Source organism: Antechinus flavipes, chromosome 4 (genome assembly GCF_016432865.1).
Source record: "Antechinus flavipes isolate AdamAnt ecotype Samford, QLD, Australia chromosome 4, AdamAnt_v2, whole genome shotgun sequence".
Classification (NCBI taxonomy): Eukaryota; Metazoa; Chordata; class Mammalia; order Dasyuromorphia; family Dasyuridae; genus Antechinus; species Antechinus flavipes.
In genome coordinates, this window is record NC_067401.1 from 227747949 (window position 1) to 227767370 (window position 19422).

Consider the following 19422-nt stretch of genomic DNA (forward strand, 5'->3'; position numbering starts at 1 on the left):
TAAAAAAAAAACAAGAGAAAAAAGCAAAGAATTAAAGGAAAAAGAGAAAGAAAGAAAGAAAGAAAACAAAGAAGAAATGAAAGCAAAGCAAAAATAAAAGAAAGAAAGAAAGAAATTCAAATATAGCAATTCCCATATAAAACAGTTGGTAGTCTAATAGATAGAGTAGTAAGCCTAAAGTCAGAAATTGGGGTCAAATCTCACCTCAGATTTTTATTAGCTTTATGCCTGGTATATATAGGAGATGCTACAATAATGCTTATTGTCTTCCTTTCCCTTCCATAATACAGAAAGAACAAAAACAAAAATTCTATATAATATGTTAAGGATATATTAATTTTAATATGATATTAAAGAAAATAATAAAGTTATATTCTGCCTTGTAGACATGTTTGCCAGAAACCATTTTATTAATTTAATATTGTTAATATTAATTTAAACCATTTTGTTAATTTTAATGAGAAGAGTATCCACTTTTAGTCCCATATTGCCTTCAAAAATAACTTCAATGTAAAGTATTTTGAATTAAATTTTAAAAGAATCTTAAAGAACACTTTACATTATTACAAAAATAAAACAAACAATACAAAATAAAGTAACAATTCATTTTTAATGATTATTAAAAGTATAATCTTTTAATCTTTTAGGCATATCTTTGTAAAATCATTTTATTAAAAAAAAAAAAAAAAACACTATTCATTTATTACTATTCCCTTCAAAGGCTCAGTCCTCTTCCCCAATCACAAATCTTTCTTATTATTTCCTTAATCTATTTACTACTTTGGGAAAAAGGTCTCCACCCTTAGATGAATCCATCCTTTCCAAACAGAGAAAATAAGAAGCAAGTAATTAATCCTGAATTCACAGAAAGTAAAGAATAAGATGTTGTTTCAGATTATTCCTAAGGCTTTAGCTCATTTCAAATATCTTTTTACATATCTTATATTCTCATATATACATTCCTTTTTTGTATTTCTCTCTATATATTTTTCTTATATGTCTATATATCTTTTATATCTAAAATGGAGAACAGAGTAAGAGATCTAACTGCTTTCCTACTTAAATCAAAACTGCCCTGCTTTTCTCTATCTTCTCTGAACTTTCTCTGTTCTTTTCTTTCTCTGTATTTCATTAACTTTTTTTCTTTTTTTACATCATTATCATTATTCTCTACCACTCCAAATAAAATATGAAGAAATTGAGACTGAGAGGTTAAATGACTTTCCCAGGCTAACATGTCTACCAATTGGGATTTGAGAAAGCATTTAAATTTGTCTTCCCAATTCAAAGCCTAACAATATTCAATTTTCCATTTAACTTTCTGGATAAGTTATAAACACATTCATGTTCTCTACAGAGCTAGAGAACAATGTACTACCATGTCAATAATGCTTTTTTTTTTTAATCCCAGCATTCAATATTTTCTAAATTTTTTTGGAACTTTTCAAAGGCATTTTCAAGCAAAGATGTATGTTTAAGTTACCTGTAATTATCAAAATTATGGGGGAAACCCCGAAACTGTCTTCTCACTTTGGTGGGGAAGCCATGGGTGAACTCTTGAAACTCTCCTTGAACTCTTGAGAAACTCTCCTCTGGGAGAGGCCCGCCTCAGGAAATCAAGATAAAGTGGTTTCATTCTGTTATCTTGGTAGGACTAGCTATACTCTCTATTGACTAGCTATACCTTCTATTGAGTTGAAAATTAGTCCAGGACCACTCCTACTTAGCTTGAACTTAAGTGATCTTATTCAACTGGAAATGTAGGCCTGGGGGCAGTGACAACATTGAAGGAATTTCATTTAATTGATCTTTTATTTTAAAAAAGGGCAATTTTAAACTCATAATTTGCAGAGTCCCTAAGCAGAACCATACCTTGTCAAGGAACCTGTCTCTCCTTGGCATAGCTGCCTGTCAGGACCCCTACCCACTGTCAAGACATTCTCTTCTCGGATGTATTCTGATGGAAGTGGATCTCTTCACTAAAGAGAGCCTTAATTGATGAAAGTTGGACAGAAGCAGCTACACTCAGAGAAAGAACACTGGGAAATGAATATAAACTGCTTGCATTTTTGTTTTTTCTTCCCAGGGTATTTATACCTTCTGAATTCAAGTCTCCCTGTGCAACAAGAAAACTGTTCGGTTCTGCACACATATATTGTATCTAGGATATACTGCACCCATTCAACATGTAAAGGACTGCTTGCCATCTGGGGGAAGGGGTGGAGGGAGGGAGGGGAAAAATCGGAACAGAAGTGAATGCAAGGGATAATGCTGTAAAAAATTACTCTGGCATGTGTTCTATCAATAAAAAGTTATTAAAAAAAAAAAAAAGACATTCTCTTCTCAGTGTAAACACCTCTGCTTATCTTTCTGCCAGGATTTCTCTGCTAGAACTTTTATCTCTCTGCTAGGACTGATTTCTAATTGCCAATAAAACTTCCCTTTTGCCAATCAAACTTTTCAGGTTTGGAAATTCTTTCATATTGAACTTGTGCTGATTAGAAGGAGATTCTCACATCTCAACTCTCTGCACTGCCCCTAACAGCATAATTTGGTTCCCTAAGTGCATCAAAAATACTCATGAATACATGTTGCTGGCTTAAGACACTGAAATTATCTTAATATCTCTGAGATCTGTGTTAACAGGTCATTAGATTCTATGGTGTTAGTTTTCCTACAGATGGCATAAAGAAAAGAATGAACAGCTGCAACAAGGTAAAGAAAGTACAAGGTATGTTGTTTCTGGGTAGCAAAAACACCAAATATAATACAGTATCCTTTATTGTCTACATATAAGCAATGAAATGAAATAACAGGTATATTTCCAAATGGTAATACTATTTCCTTGGAGATTTAGATCTTGCAAATCACTTCTCTTGGAAGAAAAAAAAAAAAACCCTGTAGGCTGACATTAGTCTATGATTGTATACAGGATGTGTCTATGTGTCTCTCTGTGTAAATATTTGACATTTGATCTCAGAACATGCTTTCCACAAAATATCCAGGACAGATTTACAGACCCTCGGAAATCCTACTGACACAGTAAATAATTAGGTAGAAACAAGACAATATCTGTCTCCTTTTCTTTTCACTTCTTATTTCTTTTCCTACTCCCACCCCCATTCTCTTTCTCCTTTAGAATAACTTTTAACAGAATGGGGAAACATTTTCAATATAATGGGAAAAATCCTATATTACCTGTTGAAACGAGAATAAAGTGAATCATCCTAAGTCAGTTCCCTGCCATCCAGAAATGCTTGAAAAAAATCTCAATAAAATTTCAAGGACCTCAGAGGAAAAATTATATGTATATATATATATATATATATATATATATATACATATATACATATATATATGTATATATATATATATATATATATATATATATATATATATATATACATATATGTGTATATATATGTTAATTATGGAATGGATTGTAACACTATGAGGTGATTTCATGGCATCAACACTTGTAAAAATCATTCAGTATAAACTGTCTAGGAAACATCAACTTGCAAAATTTTGGGACTTCTGTCAGTGTTTAAAAATAGCCTGAAGCTTGGTCCATGACTTTGAAAAGGAGAGTAATGTGACTGAGATGTAGTACTGTGAAAGATTTTGTTGAATGTTTGGGCATTGATTAAGAGAAACATCTTTATTAGGGCATCCTTTTCAAAATTTATAAAGTTAATAAATCAATGTAATGTTTAGTAAGTTTACAAGAAAAGAAACAAGATAATGAACAATATAACCCATATTCCAACTGATTAACAAGGATCTTGCCATACTTCTTAGAAAACTGATAATTCTTAATAAAATTATATTAAAAGAAAATGAAATAACAATTATTTTTTAAAAAGAAAAAAAAATGATCTCATCAAATTCCCCGCTCATTAAGTATCAAGCATTTTGAATTTATCTTCTTCCCATTTTTCAGAACTCTTTTGACATAAGACATTTAGGAAATGTCTTGGTAACAACTAGAAAGCTCTGCCTAGTGGAAGAATGTACCTGATTAAAGTTCATAGCATTATAAAAATTAGAGACATAAGGAGCATTAAAATTTTTCTCTTCCAAACTTTCATTTTGCAAATGAGGAAATTGAGGCCAAGAGAGGTAAAAATTTAGTATTGATAATAACCAGGAAAGCTAAGAATCAAAGACAATGCCTAAAGTCCTATTCTGTCTTCTCCCCTCCCCCCCCCCACTAATGTAGCCTGCCTTTTATTTTGTTTATCCATGAAGATGCAGTATTTATATAGCTTTTCTAGTTCCCTTCAGGCTGTGTCACATACTGGAAATTCTCTAATATTTTTAAGTACCTGTCCAAAAATTCAGCATTCCCTACCTATTCTTATTGGAAACAACATGGAAGATAGCCATCATCTGAGTCAAAGAGCTCCTACATATAGCAAACTCTTTACAATACACTCAAATCCAAAGAACCTTAACTCAGTTCTTAAGCTCCCATTGAAACTTAGTTACCTTTGAAGCTATCATTAGAAGCAACTTTGTGGGTAGGAAAATCTTCTGTGGGATTCCCCAAAGAGTTTATAACCATAGTTCAGGATCAATACCAGAAGTTAAACATTCTTAAGGATATCTTCCTATTTAAAGATTATAATCACGATTAGGGATAATACTAGAAGCCATCTATTCTTGGAACTTCATAGCCTATCTATCTTTAAATAAGGACTATATCATATTTCAAATTTATTAATGCTTTATTCCATCCAAATAGAATATTGTGTCCTGTTATTATGCCTTTCCATAGACTCTCCTGACTTGCTCTTGAAATCTGTGAGAGCCCTTTACAAAGCTCAGCTTAAGTTCTATCTCTTAAAAGATGTCATTTTTTTCATACCTCCAGCCATTGTTAGTTCTCCAAATCCTTTTTACTTTGTACAAATGTCCTTGTGGACTCTCTGCCCCTCTTAAGATCAAAAATGGTTCCATTTTTGTCTTTGTATTTGCAGCACAGTTCAATATGACTGGTACAGATTCAATGTGCCATAAATGTTTGTTGAATCTAAGTAACCACATATATATACATACACACACACACACACAAATGTATAGGCACATATATATTTATAACTGGAGAACAATACTAGGTGATGATTGGTTGATAAATCTTATGATGCATTCTGTGTTTAAGAGATCAAAAAGATTAGAATGGCACAGATTAAGAAGACTTCACAGAAGGCTTGGGATTAAATTTGGAAGAAGATAGTGGAGATATTTTAGGCGGAAAGGATTGATTTCAATCTAGTTGTAATTGGTAAACTCATGCTTCTTAGTAGGAAACCCAGGAAAATGAGATTTATTGCTCCTAAGGATATTAGATATCATCTAGTTTAAATTCTTTTTATTTGTATGTAACTTACAAGCCTTTTTCGGTGCACATAACCAGACTCAGTTGCAAATCATGAGGATTTTTGGTGGTAATTTAACTCTTTGAGCTCATTTGTCTCCATTCACATCACAATATTAGAAAGTTCTACAATTTTTAGCAGAGTTTTTATTTGCTTTTTCATGCTGATAAGGTTCTTGGTAGCTAGATGGACATTTCCTAAGAGAGTTTGTATTACAGTTAACAATCTGGAAGCCAAGCTACCCCCAGAGGCAAGCAGGGAGAAGCACTGATAGGATTATAAGTGAATCTTTTGATTTTGATTAGACTTTTTATTACCTTTAAGTGAACTTTTATTCATTTTAACTCCACAGTTACTGTATCTGATCAGAAAGGCAGATCATAATATCAAGGCCTGAGATTATATTTTCCCTATTAGAGAATTTATTATACTTCTATAATTCCCTAACTCCTTTTTAGGGTTAATCTACTTGCTAAGCATTACAATGACTAACTCTCTGGAATTAGCCTACCAGTCAGTGGTGTAATCAATTGCTAAACTTTTTTTTTTAATCTTTCTTTTTTTTTTTTCTTTTGTGAGGCAGTTGGAGTTAAGAATCAAACAGCTAGAAAGTGTTAAGTATCTCAGGGTGGATTTGAACTCAGGGTCCTCCTGCCTCCAGAGCTAGTGCCAGGTCCAATGTGCCACCTAGCTGCTCCCTAAACTCCTTTTCTAGGAGTTAAGCCTGCTTTATTGAGTCAAGATAATGTGACTTACTCTCTTCCCCTGTCAAGAAAAAACAAACAAACAAAAACAAACAAAAAAAAAACCTATTATTAGATAATTTCCAGATTATCTAGGAAGGAACTCTTTAGCTATCCCTATTGTGCATTCCCCAACCTCTGATACCTTCAGACATGCTTTTGACAAATTAATTATCATATCTCTAGCTAGATACATTCCATCAGACTCCTGACTCCTCCTTTTGAGTTCTGGTCTTTACTTCTCTGGTCTCCATGAAAAACTCCTAATGGTAAATTTCTCCTATAAAAATATCTGCTTATGATGAGAATCTTTGCTAAGTTCTCTTCAAGACTAAATGCACTATGAGGTAATATCTTTCTCATAATGCCTCCCTTCTAATGGCACCATTCTCCTTTCTGTATCTAATACTGTTCAGGCTAACCTGCCAGACTATGACTTTCTCCCATTTCTTAAGAGTATTTCCTTTCTCCTGGTTAATTGTGAGTTCCTGTGGAGAAGTTGTCTTTTTCTTTTTCTAACTATATGTTCTCCCATCTCTATTTCACATTTATCATTCCTGGTGCCTATTGTATCTCTTCATTTTGTCTTTAACCCCTTTCCTTTAAATAAATCTACCTTTTGTCAAAGAGAATGGTCAATGTGAATTTGTCGCATGCTTATTTTGAACTAGGTATTGCTATTCCAACACATCAATTTGGTGCTTGAAATCCTTTGGCTCTCTTCTTGAAAAAGAGTAAATTCCCAGTATTTTTTTACCTATTCTTTGTCTAAAGTGAGTGTGTCACAGGTGGGAACTACTTTTCTCACAGGATAGATACCTGAAAACAGGGATAAAGTCATGTCCTTTTCTGAGAACAATTGTATGTAAAATACATATCCCCCACTTCTCTTTGCTTAAAGGTAGGATTTTTGGTTTTTAGAGGTCTTTGTGTTCCCAATATTAGAGAGAAAACTAAAGTAATATTTATTCCTCTGAAGTAGCAAGGCTCCCAGAAAGAACCATTCTCCTTCCTGGGGTGCAGGCTGATCCAATAAACATAATTGGGCTGCCCTGGATCGTATTTATTCAAGGACACTTTTGATTAAGTCCTAAATTTTCTTTTCAAACCTCACTTTTTCTGGGATGCTGAGACTGTTAACAATAGGATTCAGACCTTCTCAGTAAGGCTATCTTTTGGCAGGGAGAACACCTCATTGTTCCTGAAGGGCTCTTTATATTTAGAGAATCTCTTTGACTAGGAATGTCCCTTTTGTGGACCTGGATTCACTTTGAAATTATACTGTGATTTATGCAAATAGTTTTTAGCTAGTTCTTTCAACCAAAATAGAGAAAAGACTTTAGATGTCTTTTACTAGAAAAATTGGATTCTTGATTTTGAGCCCCTTCCACATCTCAAATCTCTTAGTCATTCTAGTAGATGCTTATACCCCAAAGACCTCCTAGGCTGTAATGACAAGTACAGAGATAAGGAAAGTTTTTAACTGTCACATTAAAAACAAAAACCTGACATATTTCTGTAAACCTAGAATTGGCCAAATTGGGTCTACAGAGATAGTTAAAAACATTTTTTAGCAGATTCTGCAGATTTTAAGATTTTTCAGTAAGTTGCTTGGCATTCTGTCTAATCACTTAATTTGATTTGGCTCATTGTATTTTTAAGTAGGTCTAATTTACATGACTAAAAGCTGTCTGTGGGTCTGAACTTGAAGCTTACAGAAAAACTGCTGAAAGAAAAAAATCCCCTGTCTGGGGAATACTACTATACTATTTTAGATCAGTTGGAATTTGAGGACATATTTAACAGTCCCACCTCTCTTGGTATGGAGAGACCTGACCTGAGTGTTCTTCCTTGACTCTTTCAGAAGGAAGGAGGTAGAAAGAATACCATTCCTGATCAGCCCTTATCTGGGCAGCCCTGCTGGTTAAATGAAATTCTTTAACTTTAAATTGCTTCTTTTATTTAAAGGAATATCCTATATCTACAAGATGTTAATAATTGAATATTTGTTTTTTGTTTTTGTTTTTGTTTTTTTATTTTTCAAGTTGGTAGTTGTTTTTAAAGCAAAATCATTTGTGATGTTGTATCAAACATTCTAATGTTCAGCAATGCAAGGAACTTCTAAGAAAAATTTGTCACATTTTTAGTTTTAATTAATTGTGAGTTCTCTGAAAATGATTACTTCTGACGTAGTTTCCATCAGTCTTCAAAACATTATTTAACATTTATTTAATGCATCACAGTCTCATTTTTCTTAAAACACCTAAAGCAGGATTTTCAAAATCTGTAGTTTTTCTTTACTTAGATTTGTCTGTGTTCTTTGCCATATACAAGTCCATCTGCATGTGAAAAGAAAACATACTGTGAGAATGCCCAGGTTAGGTTATGCAACTCCTATGTGGGAATGGTTTTTTGAGAGAAAATCTCTTGTGAATATAAGTAGTATTCATTTGAAAATTTGAACTTGGGTATGATTATCTGATGAATCATTAAGTCAATAATCCATCATTCAAGAGAAATGTCATAAGTTACACAGAAGGATACCATCCTAAACTTTTAGGTATATATCTATTTATCTAGGTAAAGAGCTGGGAGGACAACTTTAGTCTCTGCTTAGGATTGGATCCTTCTGACTCAATTTCTCAACTGATTAGTCCTGAGTCAGGCTATGAGGTAAAATTTGTACTGCATGATGGGTTAGTAACAGAGTATTACCTGAAATACAATAGCTAAGTATACTTTGTCCTATAATAATGTCCCTGCTTTTTTAAAATAGCAAACTATATTATATGTACATATATGTATGTATACACACACACACACACACATATAGCAAACTTATAGCAAATCTATACTCAGAGCAAGTGGTCAACTTAAAAGCCATGAGCAAATTGCAAGTATAAAAATCTTCCTGTTTTCTCCCCAAAAATGTGTAGTCATAGGGTAAATGATTGTTTTCTGTCATGGATAGGTGAAGATTTGGTCTAGTAATCTGCCTATTTTTAGAGAGATATCTTATTAGAAAAATTTTTGTACAGGGTCTTTAAACTTTTTCAAGATGAGAGAACATTCATCTACTGATGCAACCATTTGTAAAACTCAGATGCTGTTCTCATGCAATGTAGTTTAAAGTAGAGAATGTTGGTGTAAATAGTTTTTTTAAGAAATATAAATTAAGAGTTTTTGTTACATCCATGCAAAAAAGTCAGTTCTATTTAAGCAAGTGAGGAATAACATCTTTTTGTCCTGTGTGTCTGTAACACAAACATGTTTTCTTATAAATAACTTATTTGACATGCACAGACTAGGGCATGAGAAAGTGGCTTGCTGATGCAGTTCCAATCTGTTACTCTGGTTGTCTTATTCCACAGACCCTGGCAAAAAGAGAGAAAACACTCTTCCCTTGCTCTGAATCGTTTTTGAAAACCCTCAGACTAGCTTCTAGTGACAGAGACTAGCCAGTGGAAACTTCTCTTGGCCTACACTAGGTCACAAAGAATGCCTTTTGGGTCCCTTGTGAAATCTGTTTTCACTGGTCACAGTGAAACTACTGGGCTAGGAGAAACTACTGGGAAGGATCTTCAGACCTGACCAAGGTCTGATATTTTGTGCCCAAATGACTCCTGAAAGTGCCATTAGACTCCCTCCTAAAACCTAACACAAGAACAGCAAAGTCTCTTCTAAAAGAGCTCATGTTTTATTTTGGCCTGCCCATTTCTGTACAGAGTGACTAGCTTTCAGGTCACAAATATTCCAAACTGTGACTGAGACATTTACAATTTATTATTTTCTCCATTCTATCTGGCATCCTCTCCTACACTTCTTAAATCATTTTTTATGCTCCTTTAAATATACCTCCCAGGAGAGATCTATGCCCTTAGAGCTCTCTCTCAAGCTGTCACTGCCCCATCCTGTGAACTTCTGTCAGTGGAGGGGATAAGATAACTTTTGATCATACTAGAACAAAGCCTGACCTCAACTTGTTATTCTTTCTACCCAGTATCTAAGTCCTTTGAACATTTGGCACATGTGTGCTTGGCTATCTAAGAAATCCTTTTGCTGTTTGCAGTACTACTGCTCCTAAACTGCCTATTTAGGTTTGGTTCTTCTAGGCTTCAGTTCAACATCAGACAGCTGAATTGACCAGCTTCAGGGATCTGACTCATAACCCCACTAGATGCTATTTCAATTGGCTCCTGGCCCACCCTTAACTCAAGTTCAATCTGGGACCCTGTAGGATGAATCTATGCCTATTCCAACCAGGAAGTAGTTTCAGAAAATGAGATCATTGTCCTATCCCTCAAAGAGCTTTGGACACCTTTTGTTTGGAGAGAAACTGTTGGAGTGAATGGATCTCAGCAAAATACTGCTATTGTCTGAGTGGGTCCCCAGTGAAGAGCAAACTGTGCTCTGGCAACCAACTTGTGTACTTCTTTGGTCTATTACCTTTGTTAACATTCTGTATCAGATGTATTTCATTCAGCATCTATACTTGTTATATTTCTTCAGTATAGTCTTCTAAATCCCATCTTGTTTAGTATTGACCCCCACTTTTAAAAGATTTCTTTTGTGAATCAAAAGAGTGGGGAATGTTGTGACTTACTTCCCCTGTCTGGAAGAAGCTATTATTAGATAATTCTATTATCAGATAATTTCCAGACTATCAAGAAAGGAATTATTTAGCCTCTCTCATTGTTCATTCCCCAACCACTGGGTATCTTCAAATAAGTTTTTAATGTATTGATTAACATATCTCTAGCCAGATACATTCCATCTGACTCCTGACTCCTCCTTTTGCATTCTGGTCTTTACTTCTTTAGTCTCCATGAGAAAATCCTATTTTTTTATTATTTATTTATTATAGGGGAAATTTACTAATTTCCCCTATAAAAGACTTGCTTATGATGAGATTGCTAAATTATCTTCAGGACTAAACCCTCTATCAGATATCCTTTCTCTCTCTCTCTCTTTCTCTCTCTCTCTCTCTCTCTCTCTCTCTCTTTCTCTTTTCTCCCCCCCCCCCCAATACTGTTTTCCTAATCGTACCATTCTCCTTACTCTACCTAACTCTGGTCAGGCTAACCAGCCAGGCTATAACTTTCTTCTACCTCATGGAGTATTGTTTTTAAGCTCTTTAGCTTAAATAAATCTACTCTTGCCCTACAAGTAACCTTTGTGATCAAAGCACCCTCATTATCTTGTATTAGCATATCCCAGTTCCTGTGTTTTCAACATGCAGGAGCTGTTGTAGACATAATGTGCATATGAGTTAGTTCTCGACTAGAATTCTGCTAACTTCCTTCTATTTCCCTAGACCCCATCTTTACTTCACCTCCTCCTCTTCACCTCAGATCTTTAAATGACATCGATTCACTCTGTCCACCTCTAGATTATCTTGATCTGCCCATTTTTGCCTATCTTACAAAAATAAAAGGACTCATTGTGCCTATGAGAAACCTTTATGAGTTTTTCACATTCTGAATCACTCTTCCAGAGCCTGATGTTTCATCAATACTAGTGAAATAATATTTGTTTAGGAAATTGTTCATTAAATATGTATTAAGAACTTCCTTTGTGTCAGTCCCTGTTAAAGACTCACAGTACAAATACAAAAAGAAAGACAGTCTGCCCTCAAGAAGCTTACATTCTTAAGAAGGCAACATCTTAGAATAGAAAGCTAAAAAGAGGAAGGAATGGAAATAATAATTGGACTGAGGACATAATGGAGAAATTCTGTGAAATGAAAACTGGTGAGAAATGAAGAGGTAACTTGTCTGAGCAACCTCATTAAATAGAAGTGCTAAGAGCAACCCTCTACTTCAACTTAGAAAGAAGTGCCCATTGGGAAACAGGTATAAATTCCAGAGCTAAAGTGATCTTCCAGAATATAAACAAATATTTTAATAATAAAAATTATATTTACCATAGGTCCTAAATAAATAGTGTATGTATTTTTCTTGAAAGAGTTTTGACTTATTTAAATACCTCACAATTCTTATGCCAAAAGTTTAAATTCAGTTTTTCTCTGTAAATAGAGGAGTCTTTTATATGGTTCCAGACTGAAGGCTTTAGTGAAGAGTCAAAACTGTGTCTAGGGATGTATATATTCTTTGCTTATCTCTCTGCATTTGATCTGCTGTCTGATTCTGTCTTCCAATTTTCCAGTTACGTCATAGCCATGAAAAATTTTAGCATACTTGTTCTTTATCATTTGCCCAGTCAGATTGCTCTCTCTCCATGTTTATATATCTGGCAGAAAAGTATAATACTATTGCATTTTATTTAATTTTACTAAATAGTCTCCATAGTGCAATTTTTTAAAACACTGGAATTTAAAAGGATTATTATTGCTGTTTTGTAAAGGAAGAAATTAATCTTGACAGATTTTAAAGAACTTTAGTTAAAAGTAGTGAAGTTTGGACTTGTACTTGGTTCTTTGACCCCTAACCAAATTTTCTTTCCATTATGCTATTCTATCTTTCTAGGAAAAGGTTTTTTAAAAAAGGAATAGAACAAGTATTTAATTACCACCTATTTGTCAAGTATTGTGCTAAGCATATGGCAAACAAAATTTCATCTAATTACTCAAGAAATTGTCTTATGTCAATTGTGATCTTGACAGGATGGCCAGAAAGTCTTCAAGTATCATTATCTGCCTTTCATTTTTTTTTATTTTTGCATATTAAATGTTGATTATTCTGACTTTTTAAATTTTTACAGCTTTTTATTTTCCCTCTATAAATGCAAAGATAGTATTCAGCATTCACCTTTGCAAAATCTTGAGTTGCAAATTTTTCCCTTCCTTCTCCTCCATCCCCTTCCATAGACAGACAGTAAGCAATAAAATATAGATTAAACATGTGCAATTTTTACTAACAATATTTCCATCTTCCTTATGCTGCACAAGAGAAATCAGATCAAAACATGAAAGAAAAAAAGAAGAAACAAATAAACAATTAGCAGCAGCAGCAACTACAATAATAAAAAGTGAAAATACTGTGCTTTGACCTACATTCAGTCTTCACAGCTCTCTCTTTGGATACAGATGGCTCCACACGTCAGAAGTCTACTGGAATTTTGTTATCATTTTTTCTAACTCAATAAAGTAATTTCTTGACGGTTTTATTGGCATGGCATTGAAAAAAATAATTAATTTAAGTAGAATTTTCATTTTTATTATGTCAGCTTGGCCTACTCATTAGAATATCAATACTTGATATTCTTCCAATTGTTCAGATATAATTTTATTTATGTGAAAAGTGTTGTGTAATTGTCTTCATATAGTTCTTGTCTTTGTTTTGGCAGATAGACTCCCAAATATTTATTTGTGATTTTATTTAATTAATTAATTGGATTTAATTAATTATATTTAATATTATCAACAATTTTTTCAATGAGATTCCTCTTTTTATCTTTTGCTGCTGGATTTCTTTGGTAACATATAGAAATGTCAATGGTTTATGTGGGTTTATTTTATAAACCCACTTTGGGCTTATAACTTGCTAGTTGAATAAAGTTGTTCATTGTTTCTAGAGGTCCTTTACTTGATTCTCCAAGATTCTCTAAGTATTTCATCATATAATCTGCAGAGTGATAATTTTGTTTCCTTCTTACCTATTTATTTTTTTTCTCTTATTGCTAAAGCTTACATTTCTAGTATGATATTTAATAGTAGTGATCATAATGGGTAACTGTTTTCATCCCTGATCTTGTGGGGAGGGTTTTTAGTTTATCTCCATTACATTTAATACTTATTGATCATTTTAGATAAAGGCAATTAATCATTTTAAGGAAAACTCCATTTATTCCTATGCTTTCCATTGTTTTTAATAAAAATGAGAAAAATAAGTAATTCACTCATAATACCATCAGGCCCTAGAGATTATTTTCCTTACGAAGTTCATTAATGACTTGTTCAATTTCTTTTTCTAAAATGGGACTTCTTAAATTAAATTGCTCTCTGTTAATCTGAGCAATCTATATTTTATGTTTGTAAATTTATTTCACTTAGATTATCAGATATATTGATATACAATTAGGTAAAATGACTCCTGATTATTGCTTTTGTTTCCTCATCTTTTTTTGTAAAATTACCCTTTTCATTTTTATACTGCAATTTGATATTCATCTTTCCTTTTTGTAATCAAATGAATCTATAAATAAGTCCCATAATTATTTGCTTTCCTGATAAGAGAAATTCAATGATGAATTGTTTAGTGATGGGCACTTTCATGATTTGTGAGTTTCTGACCAATATTTTTCTTCCTTATGTGTACCCTCTGCTATTCCTACCTTTTTCAGATAAGGGATAGGTTCTTTTTATTTTAACTTTGCCCTTTTGTTATAAAAGATCTGGACAGTCTTCTTGATTTCTTGCATGTGATGTCTAAGTCCTTTTTAATTTTGATTATATATAGTATTCAGATTTGCCAGTTATTGGCAGTCTGTTTGTCTTTGATGCATTTTTCAGGAATGTAATTTTTCCTACATGATACTTCATATTCTCTTCTATTTTTTCAGCCTTTTAGCTTTGTTTTAAAATTTATTTTGTCTAATGAAGTTGTTGGCTTCTATTAGGTCCATTCTAATTTTTAGGGAAGTTATTTCTTGGAGAAACTTTTGCAGCTCTTATGTCAAGCTATAAATTCCCTTTTGGATTCATTCTACTATGCCTCTTTTCTTTTTTTCTTTTTTTCATTTTTTTCCACTCAAGCTCTATCATTTTATTGAAAAAGATAGTTTCAACATTTTTTTTCAATTCTTTCTTTATCTTTTCTAGAAATTACTGTTGAGGTTGTGCCCAAGGATTTTTTTAAATTATTGTTTGTTTTGTTTTGTTTTTCTATAGACCTTCAATTTGTGAATGATTTAGTTATTACCTTCATCTGCATTTATGTCTTTGGCTTTCTTATCATATTAATAATTCTTAAATGTGGAATATTTTTGTTTATTTATCCATTCTACTTCAAGATTTCAGGCTGAATGTTGAGGATAGATTACGTTGAAGCAAAGTATGGATTACTGATTTGTGGAAGCTGATTATTAAGAGTTGCATTATTCCAGGATTTCAGGTACAGACTGAAGACTTGCAAGCTTTTAGTGCTACCAAAGTGGTATGATTCAGAACAAAATTCATCAACTGCTTCCCCTACTCTTTATATTCCTGAGATTGATTTGGTCTGAACATTAAATGCTTCTGGCCTTGTCCCTTACCAGCCACCTAAAAAACTCTGCTTTAGAGTGACATAATAAGAGGATCACCTTTTGTCTAGGATTTTTCCTTTTTTATTTGTTGGCAGAATGGACTAACAGTTTGATGTGAGATCTTTCTTTGATTCTGAGTCTTAACCACATTATAGTTGCTTGCTTTTAAACTTCTTCCTTTCTTACTTCACTAACTGTAACAGGAAAAGGTGTCAACTGATAGCTTTAGTGGCCACCATCCAGTTTTGTATCACATATCCAGGTAAGATTAAGCAGTAGATCTGTATTCCACAGTGACATTCTTTAGGTAGGTAAGGATTGGGTAGTGTAACAAGAAAAGAGGAAGTTCAAAAGCAAGCAGCAATGATGTATCTCAGACTCTACTACTCTTTCCTAGGAAATTTTAGGTCTCCTAGACTGATAGTTCTCCCTTAATCAAACATATTAATTTATTTATATACCTATTCTAGGCTTGTATAAGGTAAAGTTTTCTTATCTATAGTTCTTAGTTGACATCTAGACCCAACTCATAAAATATCAATGTAGACAATGCTCATAATTTTAGAATTCTCCACCCTGCTCTATAATTCTATACTTCTGTATGAATACATTATACCTGAGAAAACATTGGGGTTTGAGTCAGATAATGGAAGTTTTAGTTTTATATTCTACAACTTACTGAGAACTCAAAGTCACAGTAACTTCATTAGATCTTTTCTCTTATCTATAAAATGTGGAAGTTGGACAAGGCTTATAGATAAAAAAATCAATGATCCTATAAACTCAATCTCTTTCCACACATCTCAAAAAAGTAGAAGTATCATTACTTCTTGAAAACTAGCAGTCTCTGATTCATCCTCTAAATTCCTTTTCCAGTCATCTGGCTGTTTTGTGTTTGGGTGCTTTTTTTCCCCCTTTCTGAGCACCATGGATAGCTCCCAGATTCCTTTCCACTTGAAGAACTTTTATAATGGTGTAGTCAACTGACCCTTTGCGACTTGACTAATCTTCACTAATGGTTTTACTTAACAACTTCAACCAGTTGTCTAAGTGGAAGCAATGACTTCATCTTAGTGCACTTTTGCAGTAAAGATTTTTTAACCACATATTGTGATGATTATTTTGAAGGGAAAAATGTTTGTATCCATATGTGTTTGTGTATATTGGGCTTAGGAACTGGAAAGAAAGAGAAAGTGGAACCCTGTGTTTCTCTATCTAGTTCAGCTCATCTAAATTTCTTCCCAAAGACATGCTTTCTAACTATTTCCCCCTACAGCTTCACTCTACACCAACTTACATACAATGCAAATAGCAGTTCAGGAAACATTAAGTGATAACAAGTAATTTTTAGAGAAAGTTAAGGCTTGAGGACAAGAAACACATCTAACAATAAGCCTTATGATCTTCAATATAATTGTTTTAAAAACAAGGAAAGGGAAAAAAAAACTGGTGGGTTTTTCATATACAACAGCATTTATTTCAGAAGTAGAAAGTTATCATTTTTAGATTTGTTCAGGGCAGTTTGTAACAAATAGCAAGGTACTCAGCCACATGATGATATATATGCCTACAAAGATTACTGTTAGTATAATATCCAGAACTACTTTGGAATTCTCTCTAAAGATAGCATCAATCACTATAATAATAGTGATAAATTGGATGGCACTATGCTTAACTGCCTATACTTTCCCCTACTTTTAGTATTACTATTTCTCCATTCAATATTTAAGATTTTTCATATGTGTTTCCCAAATACTTTGCAGAAACAAACAAAAATAAATGCCAGTATCAGATAGAGGAATTAAATTTTAAATACTAAATGTAAAAATAATATTCACTTGTCTTTTATGTGTAAAGAGAGAGACTGATCAGTGATGTCTCTAAATTGATGTGGATGAGCTATCTTAATCAATCCAATAAGGTTACAAGATTCAGACTTTTGTCTGAAGGGTACCTCCAACTGAGATAAGAACATGCTTCGGCATCTTGTTGAGGTGACAAAGGGATTTCCTTTGATTGATTCTTAATGACTGAGGCTACATATAAGATGACTGGTGACTGAGTGTCAGATTGATGAACCCTTATTAGAATATACATCTTTTCACTGAAATATAAAAAAGCAAATTTCAAAACATCTTGGCAGGTTGCATTCTTTTCATATACTGTTCCTTTATTAGATTTACAGATTTGAATAGTGCATGAGGATTTATCACCCCTCTCCTTTCTTTTAGTAGCAGTATTTCATGACTATTTTCAAGAAAAACATGTGGAAAACCTAAGACCCAGAGTTCTACCTACCTTCTTCTGCTTGTTTCCTTTTTCTGAATATTCCTTAGATTCAACACTTACTCAAAATGTCCTTTATATGCATAAGTTTGAGTTTTCAAGAAATCAACAATTTCTAAGCTTGTGAATTACATCTTATATTTCCTCCATACCCTTCCTCATATAGCCACTCTGCAATTCAGTGTCACTCCCCAACTTGATATTCTTTTCTTTTAATTTTTTTGTTCTTTCCTTTCTCCACAACCCCCCTATAATCTATTCCCCATGTCTATCTCAGATCAAGTGCTCTCCCAATAGCCCTAGCTTCTATCACATGATGTTGCTCAGGACATGGGTAGGTCAATCCTGTCTCCTGAATTGACCTACAAACACCAGAACACTCTGTTATCTCCCCAACTTAAGACCCAGAAAAACCACAGTGGCAGATGTTCAATAACTGTTAATTTCAAATGATAGTTTATGTACTTCTTACAAAAACTTTCTTGATCAGCAAATACCATGTGGATAGATAGTAGATAATACTTAGGAAAATATTTTAAACTGGAAGATGAAGGGGTATGATAGACATCTGGGAGAGTCAGATTCCAACACCAGTACCTCTCTCCTACTAGTTATCATAAGACTCCCACATTTCTGAGTTTGAGAAGTTGTCTATGGTTGTGATGTAAACTAATCAATATAAAAGAATGAATGTCAAATTTAGATATTTCCCAAGATTTAGGTTCATGGGTACATGTGAATTAGTATAACTTGGATGAATCACCTTTATCATGGATATATCAATCAATATTTGCTTTACCACGTGGTAGAATGAAAATTTAATCTCATTTGATTCTCAAAATAACCTGGGAGGAAGATTTTCTCCTATTATTACTATCTACTCCTACCTATTATTGTTAGCTATTATTATCTTTATTGAGGAAATTATTATCTCTAATGAGGAAATTAAAGCAAACAATTTAAGTGATTTTTTCAGGGAATCATAGCTAGTATTCATCTAGTACGGGAGTTGAATTCAGAATTTCTTTGTTCAACCCAATGTATTACCAATTATTAAGAGTGGATTTTGCAGTCAGAGAATGTAGCTTCAAATATTGTTTCAAAAAAAAAAAAAAACTTTCCCTAGGATGTTGGAATCCTTACTAACTGCTAAGTAATTAGAGTTGATCTAATCTTACAAGAAGATGTTTTGGGCAGAACCTGAAACAAGGTACTAAGTAGAACTACCCATAATCCCTCTCTCTGGAAGGAGCATAAATAGGCCAATGGGCCAGTCGGAGAGTTCTTCAGAGAGTGAAGAAGCTACAAGTCGAGATTTCACCGAATGACATGAAGATTGGAGCTGGCTGGAGGCTGAAGAAAGCAGAGGCAGAGGCTGAAGGACCAGACCTTTGGATTTAAAGACATTTGGAGAGAGCTCTTGGAACCAAGCAGAGAGATAGGCCTCTAAGCTAACCGGGCTATATTGGAAATAATAAAAGATCTGAACTTTTATCACCTGGCTGCGTTTTGAGAAGAAAAAGCTCACCACATTTTGGCGCCCTGAACGTGGGGCTAACAGACCCCCTCAGTGGATTTCAGTGGAAAAGCTCCGATCCTGATTCAAGTGGAAAAGCCTCTGATCCTGATCCAGTGGAAAAGACTCATCAACCCAGAAATTAGGGTGAGTGCAACAAAGAAATTTTGTTAGAAGAGTTAAAGTATAATTTCAGCTAAGATGGGACAGATATTTAGAAAACAGCCTGTTTCTGTTCAAGGAAAATGTTTAGACAGCATTGTCAAAATTATGGAAAGCCAAGGTTTAATTA